Source organism: Rattus norvegicus, chromosome 7, assembly GCF_021556685.1.
Source record: "Rattus norvegicus strain SHRSP/BbbUtx chromosome 7, alternate assembly SHRSP_T2T, whole genome shotgun sequence".
Taxonomy (NCBI): domain Eukaryota; kingdom Metazoa; phylum Chordata; class Mammalia; order Rodentia; family Muridae; genus Rattus; species Rattus norvegicus.
In genome coordinates, this window is record NC_141540.1 from 82,521,090 (window position 1) to 82,546,476 (window position 25,387).

The 25,387-nt window shown below is 39.3% G+C and overlaps 1 protein-coding gene and 1 long non-coding RNA gene across 19 annotated transcripts in view; one reads left to right on the top strand and one right to left on the bottom strand.

Moving 5' to 3' along the window:
* Positions 1-25,387, top strand: part of Oxr1 (oxidation resistance 1) — a 434,885-nt gene that overhangs the window by 310,604 nt on the left and 98,894 nt on the right.
* Positions 8,174-25,387, bottom strand: part of LOC120093810 (uncharacterized) — a 42,026-nt gene continuing 24,812 nt past the window's right edge. The window contains exons 4-6 of one of the 4 annotated variants that reach the window (XR_015624776.1): positions 14,572-14,651; positions 12,299-12,393; positions 8,174-8,832 (exon numbers count right to left, since the gene is read on the bottom strand). This is a non-coding gene — a long non-coding RNA (uncharacterized LOC120093810). Of the gene's footprint in view, positions 8,833-10,781; positions 12,394-14,571; positions 14,652-19,620; positions 20,181-25,387 lie in introns of those variants that run through there. The other 3 variants (XR_015624775.1, XR_015624777.1, XR_015624778.1) reach the window with 3 other exon arrangements.

Consider the following 25,387-nt stretch of genomic DNA (forward strand, 5'->3'; position numbering starts at 1 on the left):
TGTATATACAATTGGGGAAGCTGAGAAATATACACCTTACCCTGAAAGTTCATGCAGCCTACAGTCATTACTAGACCAGTAGTCAGAACTGGGACAGAAGCAAGAGATCATTAGCAAGAATATTAAATCAATGTAAAATGTACTCAAGTCTAAAAGTTACATTGTGTTAGATATTTAAGCATCAATAATCATAAGAAATATGGATTTAAGTATATAGGGTAGAGGACTATAATGTTTGTAATTTGTTGTCCAATAGGTCAGCAAATATTTATGTGTGTGTGCACATACATGTGTGTATGTGAACACAAAGTAAATGGGATAGAGTAGTAATGGTTGAGTCTAAATACAAAGTATACGAGAGAGTACTTTGCTCCTAGGTAGTATCTATCAGTTCATATCTCTGATGCTGCCTTCTAAATTACCGTGGAGATTATTACAAACTCTAGACCAATATGTCCAACTGCTTCTTAGGCATGTCCACTAGGATGCACCAGAGGTATTTCAATATTAACCTTTCAAAGTTGATTTTGTATCATTTGCCCTTTAAACTCTTTTCCTTTTCCATTCTCTGGTACCAAACTAGTTCTTTCCTTTCCCTTCCAAACATTGCCACAATTAGCCAAAAAAAAAAAAAAAAAATCCAAACCACTCTCTAAAGCCTCTTAAATGAATCCACCCTCTTAATCCCTAATGCCATGATTCTTCTTCACAGAGCACACAGATTACAGCCACCCGCTCAGAGGTGGTCTCTATATTCAGGATGTTTCTCTCTGTAATCCATTGCATGACTTATGGCTAATTTCTACACTTGATCTTAGCCAAAAGACCGAGAAGCGATGGCTAATTTCTTAAGGTCAAACCTGATCCCATTAATGCTCTGCTTAAAATCCTAATTGTATCCCTGTGGCTCTGAGATTAATATCAAAAATAATTTACAAGATATGTGAAGGCACTTATTTTCTGGAATGTCATCTCTCTCCTCTTTCCTGTCCCCTCAGAGCCACAGTGGACTTCATCATGAGTTGGTCTTTTTGCCTTGAGCACCTTCTCCATGCCACCCCACCCCCGTGAGAGCTCATCTTTCCATAATATATTCCCACGTACTTGATTCATTAGTATTTTTAAATCGCAATTTAGATGACATCCTCTAACTCGTGGTACCCCAAATAGGATTAACTTTGGAGGAAATTTAAAATATAATGCCACTATTATGCATGTATTGATTCATCTGGCATATATTAATTGTGTTTTCAATCAGTTCAGTTTTCTATAACTATTTGTTGAACACCTGTTGAATGGCCAACTACATCTATTTAGATCACTAAACAGGTATGCTTTAACTATCTGACAATATTGGTTTGGATGCAGGGACTGTGTTGAACGTCTCCATGCTTATATTTTAGTAAAGCTAACAAACCATAGATCACTTTGTGGTAAGTTTTATGAAGAAAACATCATGCATAGGGATATTGGTGTTTTCCGATACACATCAGTGAGAAGGGCTCTCTGATCAGGGACCATGCAGCTAGGGGCTTAGGTGAAATGCTGAAGCAAGGTCAGGCCATTGTCTGGGTGGAAGAACACTCTAGAAGTACAGGAGCTACAACTCAAAAGCTAGCTGGGAACATGCCCAGCTTGTTCAAGGAATGGTAGAGGAATAGTAAACATGCCCACAGGGATTAGCAAAGAGGCACTGGCTAGGAGCTCTATGGGGCAGAACCTGTTCTCTTAAACAGAGAGTTCACTCCATTGGCTCTAATGCAGTCGTGGTATTAGTTTCAATTGTCCCAAAGATATCTGTGTAAATAGAAAAAACAAATTGAACTGCAGTTTGTGGGGAGGAAAGGACACTGGGGAGAGAGGCAAATAGAAACAGCCTCCCTAGTGTAATACTGTTGCCCAAAGGATGGGGAACAGAGCCCAGAACACCAGAAGCAATGTTGGGAATACAGCAGCCCGTAGGTCAAAGCTTTGGTCACTTACAAACCAGTGATAACAGCCAGACAGCCTTGATGTCTCTCTTCCCTTTGACCTTTCCCAGAACCTACTCCTTCCTGGCTGTTTCAAAACTGAGATAAGCAGTGTGGGTCTTTCCCAGCCTTTAGGTGGTGATGGCAAGTTATTTTTGCCTTTGAACTCCAAAAGTGATTGTTTTGTTGTTGTTAAGTATAATAAATGCTTTGAAAGTAACATAGTGATGTTGGAGTTCTCACAGTTTCCAGACACATGTTAAAATAGAGCTAATGTGCTGTAATTCTACTGTGTGCATGGTTCTGTATGTTTAAAACAAAAAGAATATGGGAGATATGAATACAGCTTATGATAGAATGCACAGTGAGTATGCCTGAGGCCCTAGATGGCAGGTAAATAAAATTTAATCAATTCTTCTTATCTTTTTAAAAAGACAACAGTCTTTCTCCAATACATCTGAAAGATCCTGAACTGTTTTCCAAAATGACTTCTAGTCCATTTTCTTTTCTTATTGATCAGTGTCCAATCACTTGCCCATTTCACTTTATTATATTTCATTTTGTGTAATATCCATAATCTTGAAGTTTACCTCCCGTTGTTGAAAACATGTGATGAGAGTATGATTTCTAGCTTGTATTAAATAAGCAAATAAAATAGAAAAGAAACTGGAAGGGGAAGATGAAGTGAAATGAAAACAATGTACACAAGGAACGCAATCCCAGTGCAGTGGGGTTTTCTACGGCAAGGATTAAAATTCATGTGACTTATAATAGTCTTCACTGTGGTAGTTTAAACCTCTAGTTCTGGCATTTGGGAGCCTTAGGTAGAAGCACTTCAGTGAATTCAGGGCCAGCCTAAGCTAAGCTAAGAAGAAAGACCCCATCTTAAAAAAAAAGAAAGGAAAAGAAAAGAAAAAATCAAAACAAAAAACCGAAATCTCCACTCTTGATATTAATATTCAACCAAACACTAAACTCATTTATCAATATCTGAGGCTTTTTCCCCCTGATTTCATTTTCTTTCTGCATGCATTTTGAATTTTCTAAAGCAAGCACAAAGAACATTTTTATTTTCAAAACTTGACCATAGAACATTTCTCTATTGTTAAGAACATGGTACTAGCAAGACTAGTCTTGACACTGCAGGCAACATTTGAAATACCCACCCACATTTTCTCAAGTTCTCTTGTAGGAGCTCTTTAGATGGGTATTAAAATGGACTTTTTAAACTTTCCTGAGCTTGTTCTTTAATAGTTCTTACCATATAAAACACATTCTGATTGTTGCTACTGCTCTATCTTTAATCCCCTCCTGTGCCGCTCCTTTCTCTCCTCCCTTTAAGTCCCTTTCCCACATTCATAAAGAGATGGCTCAGTGGTTAAGAGCACCTGCTGCTCTTGTAGAAGACCCAGGACCAATTCCCAGAACCCACATGGTGACTCGCAACTGTCTCTAACCCTAGTTCTAGATGATTCAACAACCAAAATATCCATAAGCATAAAATAAATTAATAAAATTAAATTCAAAATACTTTTAAAAAATCCATCAGTAGACAGTAGCTCAGCAAAGTGAGGTACATCTCTGTAAGCACTTCTAAAAGGACCATTTTTTTAACAGAAAGAATTTCAGGATCATTTGGGAAAAGGTTTCACAAAACTTATTTTGATTTAATAGAGTGGAAATAACAATTTTGTATATCAGTACATGACTTATATCTGAACAGTATAATACTCAATTATGATTTTCTGAAATTATATGAACAGTGACACCATCTGGTATGTATAACCTGCATATTATCTTTGCCAGGTTTTAAAACTGTGAACTGATTTCCAAATAAATTTAGCTGTAATTATGAAAAACTGATGACTGTCATAAATTAATCCCACTCTTCTGTGAAAGTCTCACCTGGAAATAATGAGGAAAAATTATTTTTAAAATCTGTGGAATATACTTAGAAAGAGCTGGGTGTGGTGGGTTAATTATAACCAACAAAGGATTTAGCCTCGATTAGATCCTGCCCATTCTCTGCCACTATTGACAATTTTCATTTCTTTAATAACAAGATGGACAGAGTAAAGCACAAAAAGAGAGGGAATTTTCTATTTTTGGTGTCTGTCTTGTTCTTGGTTAGGAGGTTGTCCCTTTCCATAAGATGAAGCTGCCATCTGACACAATTCTCTTTGCTGCTGGGTTGGTTCTTTGCCTACCACTGTGTCTATACATCTACATTTCATCCCTGTCACCATATTCTGCAATGCCACAGGAGCGTTATGCTTTAAACCGTAAATTCTTTCTTTCTTTCTTTCTCTCTTTCTCTCTCTCTCTCTCTCTCTCTCTCTCTCTCTCTCTCTCTCTCTCTCTCTCTCTCTCTTTCTTTCTTTTTTATAAAAAGCAGAGCTTTTAATGGAGATACAAAGACAGGACAGGCAGGGTCAAAGGAGAGACATTTGTTTGCAGACTTTCTGCGAACTTGGTAGCTGGAGGGAGGAGTTAAAACAGTACCATCAGTTGATGAAATTCTGGCCGTTCATTAGTAGATTTAAGCCTTCATTCCCTGAAGAGGGACCTGTGGATTTCAGAATTTGTTCCCATTAGGAAGAATAATTCAGGAATAGTTAGATGTAAGGGGATTAAAAAAAAACTTCTTAGTGATTCTTTTCAACTTAAACATAATAGATAAAATGACAGTTAAATTAAAAATGAAAGTTGTCAGGAGAAAGCATAAGCAATGGGAATAAAGGAAAATTTAGCACCTGAGGATATATTAGCTAATGTTTGTGACGATGTTGAGGTTCTCCTCCTTGTACAGATTTTGTTCCCCTATCTCCAGATCCAATCATCCCTGCTCCTTTTTTTTAATTGGATTTTTTTTATTTATTTACATTTCAAATGTTATTGCCTTTCCCGGTTTCCCATCCATAAAACCCATCCCCCTCCCCCTTCTATGAGGGTGTTCCCCCACCCATCCACCCACCACTTCCCGCCTCTCCACCCTGATATTATCCTACACTGAGGGTGGGGAGGTCCAGCCTTGGCAGGACCAAGGGCTTCTTCTCCCATTGGTGCCCAACAAGGCCATCCTCTGTTACATATGCAGCTGGAGCCATGGGTCTGTACATGTGTACTCTTTGGATGGTGGTTTAGTCCCTGGGAGCTCTGGTTGTTTGGTATTGTTGTTCTTATGGTGTTGTAAACCCCCTCAGCACCTTCAATCCTTTCTCTAATGCCTCCATTGGGGACCCCGTTCTCAGTTCAATGGTTGGCTGCAAGCATCTGCCTCTGTATTTGTCATGCTCTGTCAGAGCCTCTCAGGAGACAGCTATATCAGGCTCCTTTCAGCATGCTCCTCTTAGCATCCCCAATAGTGACTGGGTTTGGTGGTTATATGTATATGGGCTGGATCCCCAGGTGTGACAGTCTCTGAATGGCCATTATTCCTTCAGTCTCTGCTCAAAACTTTGTCTCCATATCTCCTTCTATGAATATTTTTGTTCCCCCTGCTAAGAAGGACTGAAACATCTACACTTTGGTTGTATTTCTTGAGCTTCATATGGTCTGTGGATTGTATCTTGGGTAATCTGAGCTTTCAGGCTAATATCCACTTATCAGTGAGTGCATACCAGGTGTGTATTTTTTGTAGTTACTTCACTCAGGATGATATTTTCTAGTTCCATCCATTTGCCTATGAATTTAAATTTTTTCCTTAAGTTAGCTAATAATAGTTGTGCAAAATAATATTTTCATTGGGACGTTTTCATCCATGCATAAAATAAACTGTGAGCAGATTTAGCCCTTCTGTGGCCCTCTCAGTTCTTCCTCTCAATACTGACTTTGCCCTGTCATGTTCCTCATAGTTACCCTTTTATATTCCTGCTCTTTTTGTTCCTTCTAAATTCAACATGGAAGAAAACAAGAGGTGCTAATCTTCATGAGTGGAGCCTACTTAGTTTAACATGATGATATTCAGCTTCATCTCTTTTCCTGCAAATGACATAATTTTGGTAATTTTCTCATTGAGTAAACTGGTTGTGTATTTATCAGATTTTCGGTATACAGTCATCCCTTGATGAGTACATGTATACCTTGGTGATGGTGAGCAATGTCATGACAAACATGGACAGGCAGTTATGCTTAGTGTACGCTAGCTTTGGCCAGCTTTTCAAAAGCCCATATACTCTTTTATGTGTCTCTCCTCATGATAGTAATTTGAAACACTTTCCAAGTGTTTATGACACCACACACCCTACTTTATCATATACATGCTAAATTACCCAAAAGTCACAACAACACTTTGTGGTAGAAAATATTACAATCCTAGTTTCAGTGGTGAAAAAACTGACAAGAAAATGGGTCCAGTACTCCACAGTCTTGAGCCCAAACTGACTGTCTCTGGGACCTTTACTGTGCATGGAATTGTAACGCCTGAATTCAGAAAAGCACAGGCCTATATTGCCCGGAGAAGCAGGGTCAACGAGAAGCTTAACAGGAGCAAAGAATGGTAAATACACCCTCTGCATGACATGAGACATTTTCCCCAAGAGGAAACCACAGAACTTTTAAGGGACTTTTTGCCTTTAGTCACAAAATATTCTCACAAGGGAGAAAAAGAGAAAGAAATACAGTCTGCATTCTCCAATGGCTGGATCACCACAGTAACCTTGTTCCGAAGTTTAGTTGCTTACTAAACAACACTAAATTTCATTGCATGATTCTTGGTCTGGTTATGTTATCAGGTTAGTATCTTTTATGCATGCAGAACATATAGGGCTTTTATGAGCTATCTATGCTCTCTAGCACCCAAACACACTGGCCGTGCATGCCCTGTAAATATGGGAAATGAGCACTGCCGCTGTAAGCACTTCAAAACTTTTAAGAGTCACTCTCAACTGCTAACCCTGCTCCCCAAAATGAAATTAAATCTTGCTAATTAAACTTTATCACATAGCAAAACTGTGTGAAAAAGAGAAGATTCCTTTATGATATAAGTGCCTCTAGACACTTTCCTTCAGAAGTGCTAACATTTGTCCCCATCATTTTCCCACATTTTTTTAGTAGCTCAGTACTGCCCTGAGGGAAGGTGCTTACAGAGAACATCTTTAATGAATGCACACTGCAAAGAAAACACACATCCCAGGTGGGGCTATCTCCTAGGCATTGCAACATGATATTTGCAATTGCAAATGTATATTTATAATTATACCATCAATAAATAATATCTCTAGTTAAGTGGAGTTTATTTCTAACTCCAATTTACAGCATCTTCAAAAGACTATTTTTTCCTACCATACTCTCTCCTTTTGTGAAAGTTGCATCTAAAGCACTTTTAATTTAACAGTAATAAAAAGAAAAAATAAATATAGAAGCAGGTATATTTAGTCATATTTATGCACCTCATAAAATAAACTTAAAGACAGGCGTGATGGTGCACACATCCAGGACTCAGGAAAGAGACTGAATGGTCATGGGTTCAAGTCCACTATAAGCTGTTTGGTGAGATATTGTCTCAAAAAACTGTGGACATAGCTCAACGGTTGGTAGAACACTTGGTTAGCATGTACAAAGTCCTGATTATGTCTCCAGCACTATAAAGAAATCAGCAAACTTAGACGTTGAACACTGCATTATTAAACATAGTGTGCATGGTCTTAAAACAGATGTAAGAATATAAACCAAGTAAACAAACAAACAAACAAACTTTGAGTATAGATATAAGTAATATCATTTCTGACCACAACATTGAAACATTTATAAATTAGAACTTCTTGGCAGCCTTTACCCAAAAGCAATGGGCAATCAATATACATCAGACACCACACTAAGCCATTTCTAGGCAAGCTAAATGATTGGTTTGCTATTGTAAAATCTTCTAAGACTAATCTGAAGGGACTGGTGACTCAATTCTATTTCTTTTTCAACTTTAATAATAACAAATTAAGAGCAAATGACAAAATATTTGGAAATACACATCTTATATTGATTTGGCTTGCATGTAGATAAATAAAGATATGTAATTATATAGATACCTACAGTATAACCAGTTATTAACTAATGTATGACTGTGTTTTACATGGGTATGTGTGAATATATATTGATAGTTTCTTAGTTTTATTATTTATCTTTAAGGTTGAAGCAGATTTGAATAATGAATAATTTAAGTGTGTAAAAAGCTCATATTGGCTTAGGTTTTATCTTTTTCTTTTTTTCTATAATAAATTTTGCTTTTAAAAAGAGATGACTCCTTCTTGCTTACTACCTGCTGTTATGGTTTCTGGGGAGGCTGAAAGCATGATGAACTGTTTGAGGTTGAACACAGTGACATCTTCAGAAAATCTTTCTCTTCTCCCTTTTGCTTGTCATATAAGGCTGCAAGGAAAACCATCTAGATTCATCACAAAAACATTATGACATTATTTTCCAGTAACAAACTCAGCAAAAGTTTGAGAATAGGCAGCATCTCCCAGGATGATTGTATAGTTAAGAAGAAAATATTTATAAATGATAAGACTCATCTGAAGACATTGATATTAGCATCACTTTAAGGTAACAAAACGGTGCCTACAAGTATAATAAACCAGTAATGGCATGGAGGAAGTGAATGGAGTTTGACATTTTAAACACTTACTCAAGCAGAGTGCCAGGGGTTAAACTGCAATTCCCCTGTAGGTTACCTTAATTTATTTACTAGCAATGGCTTGGAATGCTGCAGCAGCTCTTGAAAGGGATCCAAACGTACCCCACTCAAACAGAAGACAGTGCATTTCATACCGCCAATACAGCAGCTCCCTCTAAAACCGTGACTGGTCTTTTTCCAGTTGACAGCCAGCTTGCTCCCGAGCTTTCGTATCTTGACATGGACCACCATCTGTGTGTGACGTGTAAGATGTGAACTACTGCAAACGTGGTGGACTTCACTTTCATTATGGGTTAACTATGCACAAAGTTTTCATCATGGGTTAATTATGCACATAGTTTTCAACGTCTTGTAAATCTTTGCGATTCATCTGAACACTGCCGGTTCAGGCTTCCAATCCTGCTTGGACTGGAGAATTTGTAATTACTGAGGTGCCATTTTCTGCTCCTGCCTTTTGTGGTCTTAAACCCCTAAATAAGAAGCAGAACTGCATCTTGTTTAAATTTCCATGCATCGCCAAAGAACGTTCTGTCGATGTCTTCTGCTGGATTCTGAAGCTTGAGAATTGGAACCAGTAGTCAGAGGGAGCCAGGTCCTCTGTTCAGTACTCACAAGGGATGAGGATGAAGACTTTGGGTGGACAAAGAGTACGCAGAGAATGTGGTCTTGACGGGCACCAATGGGAGGAGAAGTCCTCGATCCCGCCAAGGCTGCACCCCCACCCCCACCCAGTGTAGGGGAATGTCAGCGCCAGGAGGCTGGAAGGGGTGGGTGGATGGGGGGAAAGACTCTCATGAAAGAAGCGGGGAGAGGGGATGGGATAGGGAGTTTATGGACGGGAAACTGGGAAAGGGGATAACATTTGAAATTTAATTAAAAACTATCCAATAAAAAAAAAGACTTTGGGTAGAAAATAGAGTTGTTACTCTTCTCCACTTACCAAATTACTAAGCGTTCACAGTATGGTGAGTGTGGATTTTAATAGAGAAAAAAATAAAAGAGATTGATGATCTCGTGGTGACGCAGCTGGAGATTCCAGGGTAGTGGTGAGTGTCAAACTTACATTCCAACCATAGTTCACAGCAGTCAAGACACACAACACCAGCCTGGTTAAAAGTCGGCTTATTGAGCCCATGGCTTTCTGGAGCAATTAGGAAAGGTGGCCATGCCTTTCATTTGCTTTAAGATAAGAAGGCATACAGAAGTTAAACACTGCTTTTCTTATCTCATGTCGTGACAGATTTTTACAGGGTCAGCTTAATACCAGATCATGCAGAACGTGCTGGCCCTGCTTGCAAAGTGTTCACTGAGCCAAGAGCAGGTACACAGTCCTAGGGCAGGTACAGTAGGAGGTCTGCGAGCAGAAAAAGACCATGGCGAGTTTTACAGATTGCCACCAGAGCTCAGGGACTGGGCTGGGCTAGAGAAGAGGCCAGTCTCCAAAAAGGAAGTGTTATGTTACCGGGGAAGCACACAAACCAAAATCCTAGTCTCAGCTTCTTGAAAGCAGAATATTGCCGGGGAGCTGGGCCGGAAGGGAGGTCTGCAGAGATGTTCTGCACACGGAAAGGTATGTGAAGCGCTTGCCAAGACACTTTGGGAACGTAAGCAGATTTGAAGGGGCTCGGGTTTACTTGTAAAGATCTAGGTGAGATGACAATGGAATTAGAAGTTCTATAGCTACTGCTCAGAGAAAGGTAACGGATGGTGGGGAGACCAGGACAGAGGAAATCCTATTGAAACCGTCAATCTAAGTTGAATGTGTGTTTTTAAAAAGACTCTGTGTGTGGTTTCTTGCAAACTGCTGGAAGAACTAGGGCTTATAGCATTCTATAAGAATTACTCCAAAAGCTAGATTCGAGCCGTGACGTTTGTGAAAAGTTACTGGTGACTTTTTCAGTCACTAACAGGAAAGCCTTGTCAATTCGATTTCTGTATCTCTCTAACTAAAAGTCATGCAGAATGTGATGGTGACAGTGATCAGGCCACGAATTCATGCTTTTATTAACTCTATATTCCGGGTTTCAAAGGCTTGTGGTATAATTCATTAACCATCTCCTGATCATCTGCTTAAAAATTGGCTTAATTTTTTTTCTCGTTTGTACTGTATTTATGACTTTAACCTGTAACCACAGAGACGTGGGAGGCTTGGGAGTTTTCTTTCTTTTTTTTTATGTTTTAAACTTTTGATCAAACAAACCAAAATGACATTATCATTGATGGATCGACCTGTACTTTTAAATGGCAAGAATAAAGATATAAAAAGAGGCAAGGCATGTAAGTACCCCCCTTTGATAGTTAATGGCATGTAGGAGATGGAATTCATTATTGACTTTAAAAGAAATTGCTCTACAATATGATTTATTTATAGTTTTTCCTTTCCAAAGAAGTAATTACCATTAACTAGTTCAGTTTTTCCTTAGTCACAAACAACTGTGTGTCAATATCTCAGGATATGATAGTTTGCCACTTAGTCATGAGATTTAATGATGTTAAAGACTATTAGTTCTCTCAAATTAGTAGCAAATTGATGGGCATCATGAACAGCTAAAGGGCTGAGTATTTCTTCTTTTTTTCATTTTGGTAATTTAAAATACAATTATTTCACGTCATAGAACAATTTATGTAAAATTTATTAAATTGAGTGTGTTTAATTACAAATAAACAATTGGATTTTATTTTTCTAGCTCATCACACAGATACAATGATAATACTAATATATGCAAAATCCTCAGAAAAAATACTTAGGCAATCGCTTTCAGCGTAAACAACTATAATTTTAATCACAAATTTTAAGCTTTTAAGTCACTGGGGAAGCTAATCGGCACCCACAACAAAGCTGTATTTCTGTGAAGTCTCAAATACTGACACTTAGTACAGATCTTAATGGTTATCAAATTATGGACAGTTTTAAAAATACACAAGAATGGGAAATCTTAGACATGACTGTGGATTTTATCAGAAAAATACAAAACTTTCTTTCAAAGCTGATGCATCCTCTGTTTCATCTATAAACTAGAATTTATGTTTTCTGGATAAAAAAGATGTGAGATGAACAGGATTCAGATCATATTTAAATTTTATCTCAATGTCTTGGACCAGTTGAACCCATTTTCCTATCTCTCTCCCATTCTAGCCTCCCACCCCGTTTCCCCCACAGCCCCCTTTTCTTCATTTTTTCCTAACTGGATGGCTCGTATGCCTTGTTACACACAGGCATCTCTTTGCACAAGTGAGTTTGTTTTCCTCGCCCACTGCCATCACTCTGAAACTAAAGGATAGCGATAAATATTTCATGTCTATAGCACTTAAGCATCTTCGTGTCCATTACGCATTATGCTTCTCTGTATCTATTTATAGCCACTTAATAAATGCTTATTGATTGCCAGATAAAATTGTATTATGACTGATTTCAAGAATTTTTATGCTCCTCTTTAATCACTACCACCGTATTTCCTTATATCTAGGATACATCTTTTAATGCTTGCATTATTTTTTTACTATTAAATATTATTTACAGTGCTGGCACCAAAACAAAAAACAAGCAAACAAACAAACAAAAAGCATCTTTAATTTGATAAATACGGAAGTACATATATCTATGTGCATATCTCTTTTATGTGTACAATATACTAAAGTCTGCATACTTTATACTCAAATTTTATAAGCATATCATTTTTCCTCAGATGTGGCTTACCCATGGCCCATTTTCCTCTTGTTAGTCCTCTGCTCCTCCCTAGTTTCTTTGCATGCTGATTCCACCTCTGCTTTGTCCAGAGGTCTTAAAGAATCCTGGGAAAATTCAGAGAATATTATTAAGGATTTAATTGCCAACATTCAAATATAATGATATGTAAATGAAACACAACTTTGATACTAAAGACCAAGGGTGGCATAGGGCTCTGCTTCTAGAAACAATGTATATTAATCAATATGAATTTTCATTGGCCCATCTAAAGAACTGAAACAGCATTGTTTCTTTGACACTGTAAAAAAATGCTAAAAATGGTGGCCATACATATGGCTCATTTCCCTAACATGGGCAAGGCCCTGGGTTTGATCTCCAGCACAACAAAAACAAAATTAAGACCAGATCTGACTGGTTTTCAGACTGTTGGAGGACTCAAGTATAAGAAGCTTGCTAAACAAGTCTGGTCATGTGAGTTCAAGGAGAGTAGTAACTCAATAAAGTTGTCTTTGGACCTCCAAATGCATATAAGCACTTATATTTACAGTCATACACTTGCAAATCATACACACATGCATGCCAATTATGATTGAAAAATAAAAATATTGAAGATGAAATATAGATGGGGTATTTAAAACCACCAAGTACTATTAAATTTTCAATTTTAAAGATTAAATAATAAATTTTAAGGATCAACATTAAACTATTACTCGGTTCATATATTGAAAAAGTTAACTTGAGAAAAGAAGAAATTTATAACTAATTATAAACTAGCAAGACTATATTTAGCTTGTTTAATTATCATTGCTAATAGTGATATGGTCTATCAAATATCTGAAATAAGACTGAGAGAACTGTGAAGGCCACCAGCAGAGAACTCCTGAACATTCTGTCAATTCTGAAACTCAATGGTAAGCCCGTGCCAGACTCTGAGACCTCCTATCCTTATTGAGTTAGCAAACCACAGCCCACGGCATCTCCCAGGGATTAAAACTAAAAGACTTAGACTCTCCGATTTCTCTCCCATCTTTGTTCCTTCCATTTAAGAAACAACATAAATGCTTTTAGCAGTGGAATTTTACGTTATTGAAACTCATAAAACAAGTTGCATGCTCCAGTGGTATTGTAGTAACAAAGGCCTGATCCTGGCTCCTTTTAGGATGGTTTTTTTTTACTATTTTATTTATTCCTTACATTCAGGGGAAAACTGAAGGAGGAGGAAAAATGAATTCTCTTGATGTGTTCTTCGTCTCGCTTAGTCAAAGAAACCCGACTTTATTTGACTGGTCCCCTATGTTCCGCAAAGATGTTAACTGAAATAACAGAAGCACACATTCTAACAAAGCGCACTGACACCAGAGGGATTATAGGTATAAAATAACCCCCACTGATGAAAGTCTACAGCTGCTCATGGTTACTCTGCAAGGTCGTCCCCTGTGATGCAATCTAAGCGTTCATGGCAGTGATGATGCGGGGGGCGGGGGGAGGGCATACACGTCATATTCTTTTCCTGGAGTTTTAAGAGCTTCATCTTACAATTGTCTACTGAAGAGTGAATCTCAGAGAAGAACCTAGGTATGTACAGCTGCCAGGAACACAAATTCCGTGGTCCTTAAAAAACCTACATCAAAAATAACCCGCTTAAGGATATTTTTGTGTGTGTATTCTATAATATTTACTTTTTGTTTTACTGAATTTCATGGTTTCAAAAGCAAAATATGACTAAAACAGATATTATTGCGCATTTAAAAGAAGGTTTCAATCATACTTAATATATTAATATTAATGCTTCTGCTGTAGTGATTATAAAACACAAGGTTAGTTTGGATTTTATTTTATTTTAGGCTAATTTTTTTCTTCTCATATATTATATCCTGACCACAGTTTTCCCTCTCTCCTCTCCTCCCAGCTCCCTCCATTTACTGCTCCTCCATTTCTCTTCAGAAAAGGACAGGAGTCCCATGGAAATCATATGTGGCATATCAAGTAAGACTAGGCATCTCCCCTTATAATAAGGCTGGAACAGGCAACCCAGTAGGAGGAAAGGGTCCCACGAAAAAGGCAAGTAAGAGACAGCTTTCACTCGTATTGTTGAGAGTCACATAAGAAAACTGTAACCTGTATGCAGAGGGCCTAAGTCAGTTCCTGACTGTAGGTTCCATTTCTGTGAGCCCCTATGAGCCTAGGTTGGTTGATTCTATTGGTTTTCTTGTGGCGTTCTTGACCCCTCTGACTCCTACAACCATTCCTCCCCATGTTCTGCAGGATTCCCCAAACTCTACCTGTTTGGCAGGGGGGTTCTGTATCTGTTTCCATCAGTTCGTGGATGAAGCTTCTGAGGACAAGTGAGGCAGACGGCAGTCTATGAGTATAGCAGAATATCATTTGGAATCATTTCATTGACTTCTGTGCCAGTCGTCTTTGGTGCTATCCTAGGTCTCTGGGCTAGCCTGGGTCCTGGCCCTCCAGGAAGTGCTATGGATGGGCTCCCTCTTATGGCATGGGTCTCAAGCTGGATCAGTCATTGGTTGACCGCTCTATAATTTCTATACCATCTTTTACCCCAGGCACATTTTACAGGCAGGACAAACTGTAAGTCAAAGGTCTTGTGGCTGAGTTTTCTATCACTAGCTGTCTTGCCTGCTTACGGGAGATGGCCAGTTCAGGCTCTACATCTCCTATTACTAGGAGTCTTAGCTAGGGCCACCCTCCTGGATTCCTTGCAGTCTCCATTGCACTTGGTTTCTAGCTCAGCCCAGAGATGCCCCTAATCCAGCTGTCTCTCCCAGTAATCTCGCCCTTCATCCTCCCCCAACCGGATTTCTCCTGTTCCCATTCCCAAGTCCACCTGTGACATCTGCTCTATTTCTCCTTGTGAGGGAGATTCATGTTTCCTCCCTTGAGCCCTCCTTGTTGCTTAGCTTCTCTGAGTTTGTGGATTGTAAGAATGAGTATCCTTTACAGCTGATGTACTTGTAAGAGTATATGCCATGCTTGGATTTCTGTGTTACCTCATTCAGGATGATTTTTCCCCCTAGTTCTGTTCATTTGCCTGAAATTTCATGTTTATTTTTGTTTTTATAACAGCTGATTAGTTCTCCACTGTTCACCATATTTTCTTTATCCATTTTTTGGGGAAGGGACAGCTAAGTCGTTTCCAGGATCTGGCTGCTGCAAAGAAAGCTGCTATGAACATAGTTGAGCGGGTGCCCTTGTGTTAGGATGGAGCATCCTTTGTGTATGTGCCCAGGCGTGATACAGCCGTATTGTGAGGTAGACGGATCAATTACCGATTTCCTCAGACACCCCCATATGGATTTCCAAAGTGACTGCACACGTTTGCACTCCCGCCAGCAATGGAGGAGTGCCCCTCTCGCCCCACATCCTCGCCAGCTGTTGATTGACTTATTGATCTTAGCCATTCTGACAGGTGTGAGATGAACTTTCAGGGTCCTTTTGGTTTACATGGCGCTGACAGCTAAGGGAATATTAAGTACTTCTAGGCCATATGAAATCCCCCTGTTGGGAATTCTCTGTTTTGTTCTATATCCCATTTTTTTAATTGGATTATTTGGTTTGTTGATGTCTAATTTCTTCAATTCTTTATATATTTAGGAAATTAGCCCTCTGTCAGATGTGGAGTTAGTGAAAATCTTTTCTGGTTCTGTAGTCTACCATTTTGTCCTATCGACGGTGGCCTATTTTAGTCTGATTAATTTTTTTAAGTGATGGCCTATGAAGCACAGTGTGACCTTACACCTGCTCTAAGCTTTAGGCTGGTCATGAATACCTGCTTCCACATCTAAAGTTCTGGAATTAACAGGCATGTGCTACCACAGATCATTTGTAATATTATTTGATTATATGTTGTTTTTAAGGATAAAATACTGTAAGAGCAAGAGTAAGAACAGAAAGTGCTGTTTAAGGCATTTGTGGGCGGAAATGGGAATGGAGGGGGACATTTGGAGTCTCTCCTGAATGGTTTCTGCAGATAAAAGCCTTTCCACACCTGCTTAAGTTCCCTTCTCCCTTCCGTCCTAACATTTCTTTTCTGCTTTCCTGAGGCCTTTTCCTTCTCATATAGCCATGTCTTGTCAGCCAAGGAACCATAATTAAGACAAAACCATGTGCCCCTATCACTAAAATTGGTCCTGCACTCAAACACAAAGGTGAATATTTTATATATTTTGGCTAGCTAGCTTTTTCTAATTGTCTGTCTTTGTTACTATTGCTTCAAAAGTTAAGGATATTAGTGACCATTTGTTTTCTTTGAAGTAGATGGTTGGCCATAAACCTCCCAGTCCAGCTAGTTCCTGGATCACGCACAATGGTGGTGATTCTCTAGCCACCAAGAAGGAGAACAATAAGATGTTTTTTTCCACTGATGGTAATAAAAGCGCGTGCAAGCCACGGGCTCTACCACTAAGCTCCATCTCCCCAGCCTCGACGAGGCTTTTCCGTATGTGTTCACTGCGGTTAAGTGGAAAACCCCGGTGCCCACTGACTAACACAGAACAGTCACACGCTAGGAGGACCTGCCACCGCCACATTTTACTTTAAAAAAAAACACGACTTTTGACCTAGTAAAAATAAAACAACATGCACTGTGGTAAAAAAAAAAATAAAGTAGAATGTAATAGGGAAATATAATATGAAAACATGAATTTAATTACTCTGCGTCCTGCTATAAGGATACAATGAGACTACCTACCTGAAAATACCAAGTTTGGAATCTGCGGAAAGAGGCAGACACTGGGAAATAAAGGACATACCAAAGAAGCCATTGCTGAAATATGGGGGAAAGGGCGAACACATGTTTTCTCCCTCATAACTCTTCCCTACAGAATAGAGTCAATTAGGAGAGATTCTTAAATTTTGCATCCAATATTTTGAATTGTCATTCCAGTTCCAGGAAATTCAGTTACTCGAAGCACTACTGAAGTTGACTTGCGGTAGAATATCATCTTACTCAAAGACAGCATATAGACCACTGTGCAGAACAGGTTCCCGAATGAACTTCACAGCATTCAGACTACAGGGTACTAGCAATCCAGAACAATAAGTTCTGTCCTACGTTTTTATGTTCGTTAAGGTATTAGGCAAATGGTAGCCTCCAACAGTCAATGGTATGCACAGTCATTTATCCTGAGCCTGTTTGGTAAGATTTACATCCTGTGTGCACTTCCTGGCAATTCCTCGCTTCTTTGGAAAGTCAGGTTTTCAGCTAATCTTTTAACCCCATCTCTCAAGGTCACTCTGGACTCCCCCCACCCCCCCTGCCGTCCGAAGCCTAATGGTCAATTCCAGCTTTAGTGACACACTGCTGCATTTCAGGTCCCTGTCAAGAGAGCTTAGTGGTGGTCTTTATATCAACAAGCAAGTAAAAAGATAATAGAATGTTTAGATAAGAAATGCTGAGAAGAAAATAATAGAGTAATGTGATTGCCCAAGGCAGTAGGTAGGCAGTGCTGTAATTAGTTTGGATAATTACAATTTGGGGCATCTCCGCGAAGGTATCATTAGAGTTGTAACTCATGATACAACGAAGGCAACATGAAAGGAGAGCACAGAAGACCAAAGTTGGTGTTGAGAAAGGCCTTGGAGCAGAAGTGAATTTGCCTTTCTCAACAAATGGAATGGTCACAGTTAGGGTTTCTATTGTGTGCAGAGACACCGTGGCCATGACAACTCTTATAAAGGAAGACATTCATTTGGGGCTGGTTTACAGTTCAGAGGTTTAGTTCACTATCATCATGGAAGGAAGCATGGCTGCAAGCACGAGAGTTCTACATCCTGTTGGACAGGCAGCAGGAAGAGAGAGTTAGCTGGTCTTGACTTTCTGAAACCTCAAAGTCCACCCCAGTGACACACTTTCTCCAATAACGTTGAACCTATTCCAACAAGGCCATGGGTCCTAATACTTTCAAATATTGTCACTTTCTATGAACCTGAGCGGACCATTTCATCTATACTGTCAAAGGAAGAAAGACCGATATGAATAGCCAGAGTGCAGAAGTACAGAATCACATCAGAGCAGATGGCTGGTAGAACACTGACTCTCCCCTTTGCTGAAAACACTGAATTGTCCATTAAATGTGTTCTAATTGATGATTATTTCTAATGGAAGATAACTTGAATTTGCTGTAAGTTGTTTAATTTATAGCAGCGGCTATATTCTATATACCTCCTCTCATTTTATTTAATTTCATGAAATTCTTAAGTTGTGCAAATTATTTGTTTTGGTGACTGTACATAAATTAAGACCCCCTTCAAAGGTTTTAAAGCTGATGTCTTCTCGTAGACATGCAAACAAGCTCGGAGTCTCTGTGTACACTCAGGACTGGCAAAAAGTTGAAACCTTCATTTCATTCAGATTTGAAATGAACTTGTTGCTGTAATATTGAAGGACTTGCCATTTCAAAAAAGAGTTACTACAGAGATTGAGAAACCAAATAATGCTGGTCAGAGCTATATAATCATGTCACGTGTTCTTCCTTTTTATTGCTAGAAGTAAGCATTCTAAAGAAGAGTATTACCTATGTCTTCACCCATTAACTAAGAACTCTCAGTGTAAAACTGGGGACAGGGTGAAGACTCTGGTGCACGCAGAGAGGCTGGAGGAGGATATCAGGTGTCCAGATCTATCACTCTCCACCTGACTGTTCATACAGACTCTCTCCACCAACCTGCAGCTAGACTGGTAAGCCCTATGTCATGTCTCAACACATACATGTGTGTGCATTACAGGCACACACATGACAGACCACACACAGTTATGTGAGCATTAGGATACAAACTCTGTTTCTCATACTTTCGAAGTCAAAATTCTTACCCACTAAGCCACCTCTAGCTCTCAGGGGGAAAAGATATTTTTAAAACTTTTTTTTAAAAGTTAGGCTCAACCCATTCTTTTAATTGTTTTAGCAACCTCTGTATGGCATAGCCTTGATTGGAAATTGGCAGCTCTTCTTTTTTATTTTAATTCAGTTCTTTCTATATATTTATGTTGATGGACTTAATCTGTTGTTGCCTCTCATTCCTTTGCTTGCTGGCTGGCTTGTTCACATTGCCTGTCTGATGAAATCTTTGCTGTGAATGTCTTTACTACAAAAGTAGTTCATTTTATTTTGTTTTGAGTACACATTTACTAAACTTAAGATAAATATGTAAAGATTTTTTTTCTAATTTCTACCGTTCTGCTGTTCTGCAGATACTGTTTTAAAAATATGTCAAACTGGCTTAGCATCATAGGTCTTTGCAATTATACTTTTTTTTTCAAACTTCCCATATTATGTTCTAAGCATAGGGATAGATCTTGTAGCTTTTTTGTTCACTGGTGTTGTGACACAGTTTTGCTAAGGCGTTAGATAAAGTTAATGCTTCGTGATTTCAAAAATCACTCGTAGTATATTTACATCATTCAAATTTTATTAAGTTGGTTTATGCTATTTAAGCCTATATGGTAACTAACATTTTCAAATACCTAATAGTTTTAATGTGCTCAATAACTTCTTTAAAGAGGGAGCTCAATTTCTTTGGTTATTTAAAACTATAAATATTAAAGAATATTACAAAATGAAAATCTTAAAGATTAAATATTTAAATCCTTTTTCTCTTATATGGGTTGACACATTTCCATGTAGTCATTTAGCAGCAACAGCACAAATACCAAAGTACACGTAGATGTCATGTTAAACAAGAGAAAAAGATAATGTCCTTTTCAGCAAAATGGGACCAGAAGCATGTGAGGGATGAGAAGTGTTCTGGATAGAAGTGTGGACATTTCAAAAGGCAGCTTACTTTCTCCTGTGGATCTATGTAGATCCTCTGGTTGGCAGAGGGAAGACGCCCTTCCATCCAATCTCCATTCTTCAGCATCTCTAAGATTCTCCTGTGTGAGGTTTTATTTTTTAATTTATTTTTTCTACTTATTGACTTTCCATCTAGCTCATTCCCTCCCTCCCAGTCCCACAATACTTCCCCCATCCCCCTTTCCCCTTCTTTTCTGGGTGTGTGTGTGTGGGGTATCCCCTTCCCTGGCACTTCAAGTCTCTGTAAGATAGGTGCTTCCTCTTTCACTGAGGCAAGACAAGGCAGCCCAGCTAGAACATACCCCACATAGAGGCAACAGCTTTGGGGATAGCCCCTTGGCCCATATGAAGGCCAAGCTGCACATCTGCTCCATATGTGTGAGGAGACCTACGTCCAGCCCATGAATATTCTCTGGTTAGTGGTTCAGACTCTGAAAGCCCCAAGAGTCCAGGTTAGTTGACTCTGTTGGTCTTCCTGTGGAGTTCCTATCCCCTTCTGGGCCTGCAATCCTTCTTCCTATTCTTCCATAAGAGTTCCCGAGCTTCATCCACTGTCTGGCTGTGGGTGTCTGTATCTGTCTGAGTCAGCTCTGGGTGGAGCTTCTCACAGGGCAACATACTTCTGTCTACAACTGGTGGGGGTGAGGAGGTGGGAGGCATTTCCAGTATGAGACAGAGACCTAGGATAAGAAAGGCATCCAGAAATCAATGGGGTTGACCTTAGTTGTGCCTCACAACATCGGGACTATGAAACCTGAATAGGCCACCTCCTGTAGCCAGGCGGGAACCACAATGGAGTGGTCAGGACACCAGCCCACCCACAAAACTTTCAGCCCCAAATTTATCCTGTCTACAAGAAATGCAGGCACAGAGGATAGAGGAGAGACTGAGAGAATAGCCAACCACTAACCGGCCCAACTTGAGACCTATTCCACGGGCAAGCACCAATCAATCCCTAACATTGTTTATGATACTCCAGTGTTTTGCTTTTCAGACTCCCCATCTTATGCTGGTACTCAGCAACAATATGGCTTCAAGGGACTATAAACACTCAGGGCTGCTGCTGTAAGAAAAGCCTGCCTTGTTGTGGTTAATGAGGGTCTGTGCTGTGTTTGTGAATCTCTGCAACGATTTGTGATTTACTATTCCTAAATCAGGGTGGTAGGCTGGCGATGCCGGGATCCCCAATGTGGGAAGATGGCAATAATGATCATGTTAGCAGACTATCCGAATGTTTCCTTCTGTCGCTTCCCCTCAGCCAAGAAGCATCCTATTGGTATTTAGCTCTTCCACTTCCACTGGGGAGCTTAGCTTACTTATTTCTTGATGTCTGAGAGCCAATCCAGACTGTATGCCAGTCGGTAATAATAAAATCCACTTCAAAAGCACCATTGCTCGTGGGGTTTCTGCTTAGCAGAATTAAACATTTGGGATATGAGTCCTGCCTTAATTACTTTTCTGTTGCTGTGATAAGACACTGAGACCAAGGAAACTTATAAAAGGAAAACTTTAGCCTAGTTCAAGAGGGTTAGAGTTCATGACCCTCATGGCTGAAAGCATGGTAACAGAAAGGCAGGTGTGGCACTGGAGCAGTTAGCTAAGGGCTTACATTTTTTCCATTTATTTATTTATTTATTTATTAATAAAATTTACATCCCAATATCAGCTCTTCCTCCTCCCAGTCCCCCCTCACACAGCTCCTTCCCTCATTTCCTCCCTCCCCTCATCCTCTGAGAAAGGGGAGCCCTGGCACCCTGGCACATCAAGTCACTGCAGGACTAGGCTGATCCTTTCCACTGAGACCAGACATGGTGGCCCAGTTAGGGGAACTTGATCCTCAGGCAGGCAACAGACACAGGGCTTAAATCTTGATCACAAGCATGAGGCAGAGAAAATTAACTGGGAAAGGTACAGGCTTTTGAAACCTCAAAGCTCACCTGTAGTCATACACCTCCTCCAATACAGCCACACCTCCTAATCCTTCCTAAACATTTACCAGCCGGGAATCAATTGTCTAAAACATAAGTCTAGGGGGGCCATTCTCAACTCAAACTACCAGAAGCATGAATGTGTTTTCCATGACAGGACAATTATTGGAAAAAGTGGATAGTTACATCATAAAGGATTCTCCTGATACCCTTAAAAAATGTCTAATATTCTACTTAGAAATTTCCCATGCCTGCTCGTACATGATTGGCTTCATATAGTACTCCCAAGTGAACTTCTTCTTTCTCCTGTCCTCTGATCCTTTGTACATATAGCTCAGTGGTTTTTCTTTTTTATCACATACTCACATACTCTCCACTCTTTATCATGGCTCCCAAGGCCCTGAATGATTAGAGATCTGTCTTCCTAAGTATCTCTTTTCCTTTCCTTCTTGTCATATTGTGCTACTGTCAATAAGTCTGTCCATTATGTTGCTGTAAAGGGTCAGTTAGAAAATAAATAAATAAATAAATAAATAAATAAATAAATAAATAAAATCATCACCATCATCATATTTTGCAAATTTACCTTTTCCCAGGTACCAAGGACTGGTCTGGTCTGGTTGCTCCCATATATTCTTTCAGTAATATTCCAATACCCCGTGAAATATAGATTTTTTTTAATAATCTCTATTTTAAAAACAATATTTTTAAAAAACCAATTTGGAAAGTTTAGGCAACTCACCCAAGGTCATGCCTATAGATAGAAACAGTGCTGTAATTTTATCTCTTCAACTCTGAAGTTGATGGTTTTATAGATCTTACTGCTGTCTGGCATACTGCCTTGTGTACAATTCCACTTGATTAAATATTCATTTTCAAAACCACATTACTATAAAACTTATAGTGTCTAGAAAAATGTTTTCTTCCTTCCCTTGTCCTGCAAGTTTAGGTGGCCACCGCTTCGCGGGCTCTCAGTAGATGCCCAGTCTTTATCTGCTGTCTGCTGCCATCCTCCCCGTCACCCTGCTTTAGTGTGAGCATGAGCTGATCAGTGGGACAGTGCCCTGAGCTCAGACACTTATCTCCACTTAGCATCCTCTGAGCAGGCACCAAGCAGAGCAGCCAATGAGTGCTGAAGAGTTGCAGGGGGAGGCAGGTTTAGCTCTATCTTGAAGTGTGCTGCCCTCCCTTTAATGATGAATTACTGCTTCTGGGTCATGTGGAGGTTCAGTAACAGGTCGGCAACTCTCCGCTAGATTATTGTGAAAGAGCACCCTCAGACTTTAAAAGTCAGAAGGGACGAGATACCAAAGCTGCCCTTTGGTATCATTTAACAGCATTCCTCTTTTCTCTCCAGAAAATAAAGGGATTATCTTACTCCAACACAGAAAAGGAGAGAAGCAACACTTTATGACAATGAAGTAAAAAGAAAACTCTTTTTTAAAAATAGGAGTTACACCTTACATTCTTTGCTAACATTAGGTTTTTATGTATTTTGTTCATTTACTGTTCCTTTATATATACATTTTGTAGTCATACCAGCAGGCACATAATTTCCAGGAGTCTAGGGATGACAGACACTCCTAAATATGAACATCTTAAAACAGGAGAGGAAGGAACTGGTAAGACAAGGCCACTCCATGAGTCAGCAAAGGCTCTGGGAATGGAATTCGGATCCTCTATCCTCTAGTCAAGGGTCCTCATCATCCAACTGCCACTTTGTTCCCTGAATAGTTTGTGGTACACCTGCCAAGATCAACTGTTGTCATTGTCAGTGTCTATATTTTTTATGTTTAATTACATTTTTAAAAGCTCATAAGCATATGTTTGCATTTAGTTATTGTGATTTTTCTGTATTGATATGTCAAATGGTATAGATGTGCTTCTAAAATCTATATCACCCTCTAAATTTCGAAAGTACTTTATCAATTATTAAAGCATGTGAATATTTATAATTCCACTGAGGAGGAGTGCAAACATTTTTAACAAACTCTTTTGGAGGAGGAAAAAAAACTCCCTTGAACAGTAGAGTCTCTCATCTATTCTTGGGCGGTATTCATTAATTACAAGGTCTGATACAACTCTGGATGGAGATCATCACTCTGTGGAACAAAATAATAGTCAATCTGACTGAAATACGGCATACTGTTTCTATAAATAGCAGTTTATAAATAGTCTATAAGTTGGGAACGTATTGCATCTGTCTAGGAATTTATGGATGGGCTCTAAAAAACCCTCATTCTGTTACCTTGTCTCCTCTTTCCATGGGCAGAAAGTTACTTCAAAGAGGTAAATTTCATGGTGCTTGTAGCATTCATTCCTTAGATGTCATTACTTCATCTGCAGAGTTGAGGAAATGTCTCTCTCTGTGGCCCCAATGTTATTTCAAAGATTAACGATATGTGGGCATGTGCTACTGGTAGAACCATGGAACTAAAGAAACCTCCCCACTTTGAAACCTAACACCCCATCTTTCCATTTCCGGCTCTCATCTAAGAAACCAGGCACAGGAACAGAAGCTAGTCTACCTATGGGTTGCACACAGGTGTCTTGCAACCAAGTCTTGAGTTGGCTCCACTGTTAGTCTGTTGTTGGAGAGCATTACACTATTGTGTTAATATTGGGTAGCTGGGGAGATGTGTTGTGTTTTTACCCTTGAGAGGCACCATAAGACTGATATGCACTTGGGTGAAGTATAGAGATCATTAGATAGTGCAGAAGAGGAAGCAGTTTGATGGCAGATGGGAAAAGAGGAAGTATAAGGAGGCATATTTACCATTGACTAGAACATTTCACTTGCTAGATCTCTCATTGTTGAATACCAACTATAAATATTCAAGTGTATAGAATTATCAACACACACATTCCTTATTTTTGACACGCTTGTAATTCTAGGAATCATATTTAATTCCAGGTAGCTCTTACTCTTGAGCATCAAGGCTTGCTTCATATTGGGTTGCTACCTGGAATAGTTGGGTGCAGAGCTGGAAGTGAGGAAGCTCACAGGGCTGCTTGGGGTGGAAGGAAAGTACGGAGTGGTTATGTGGCACGGAGACACCAGTTGGTGACTAATTAATATGTCTAATCCTGGTTCAGTGATTAAGGATCAGGAAATCCAGAGTATGTGTAGTGAGAGATTTGGGGTTGGGGGGTGGTAAAATTCCTTGGAACTGGAGGTGCTTGAAGATTACCATTGTAAGACCTAAACAAGTTTTGTGTGCTTTGGAAATTACTGAAGTGTTTTGTCATTTTCGTTATTTTCTTATCTGCATAAAGAGTACATATTTATTCATAGAAATATAAACATGTAACTACATTGCTACAGTTATAGAATTACAACCCCTGTTTTTCTAAAATGT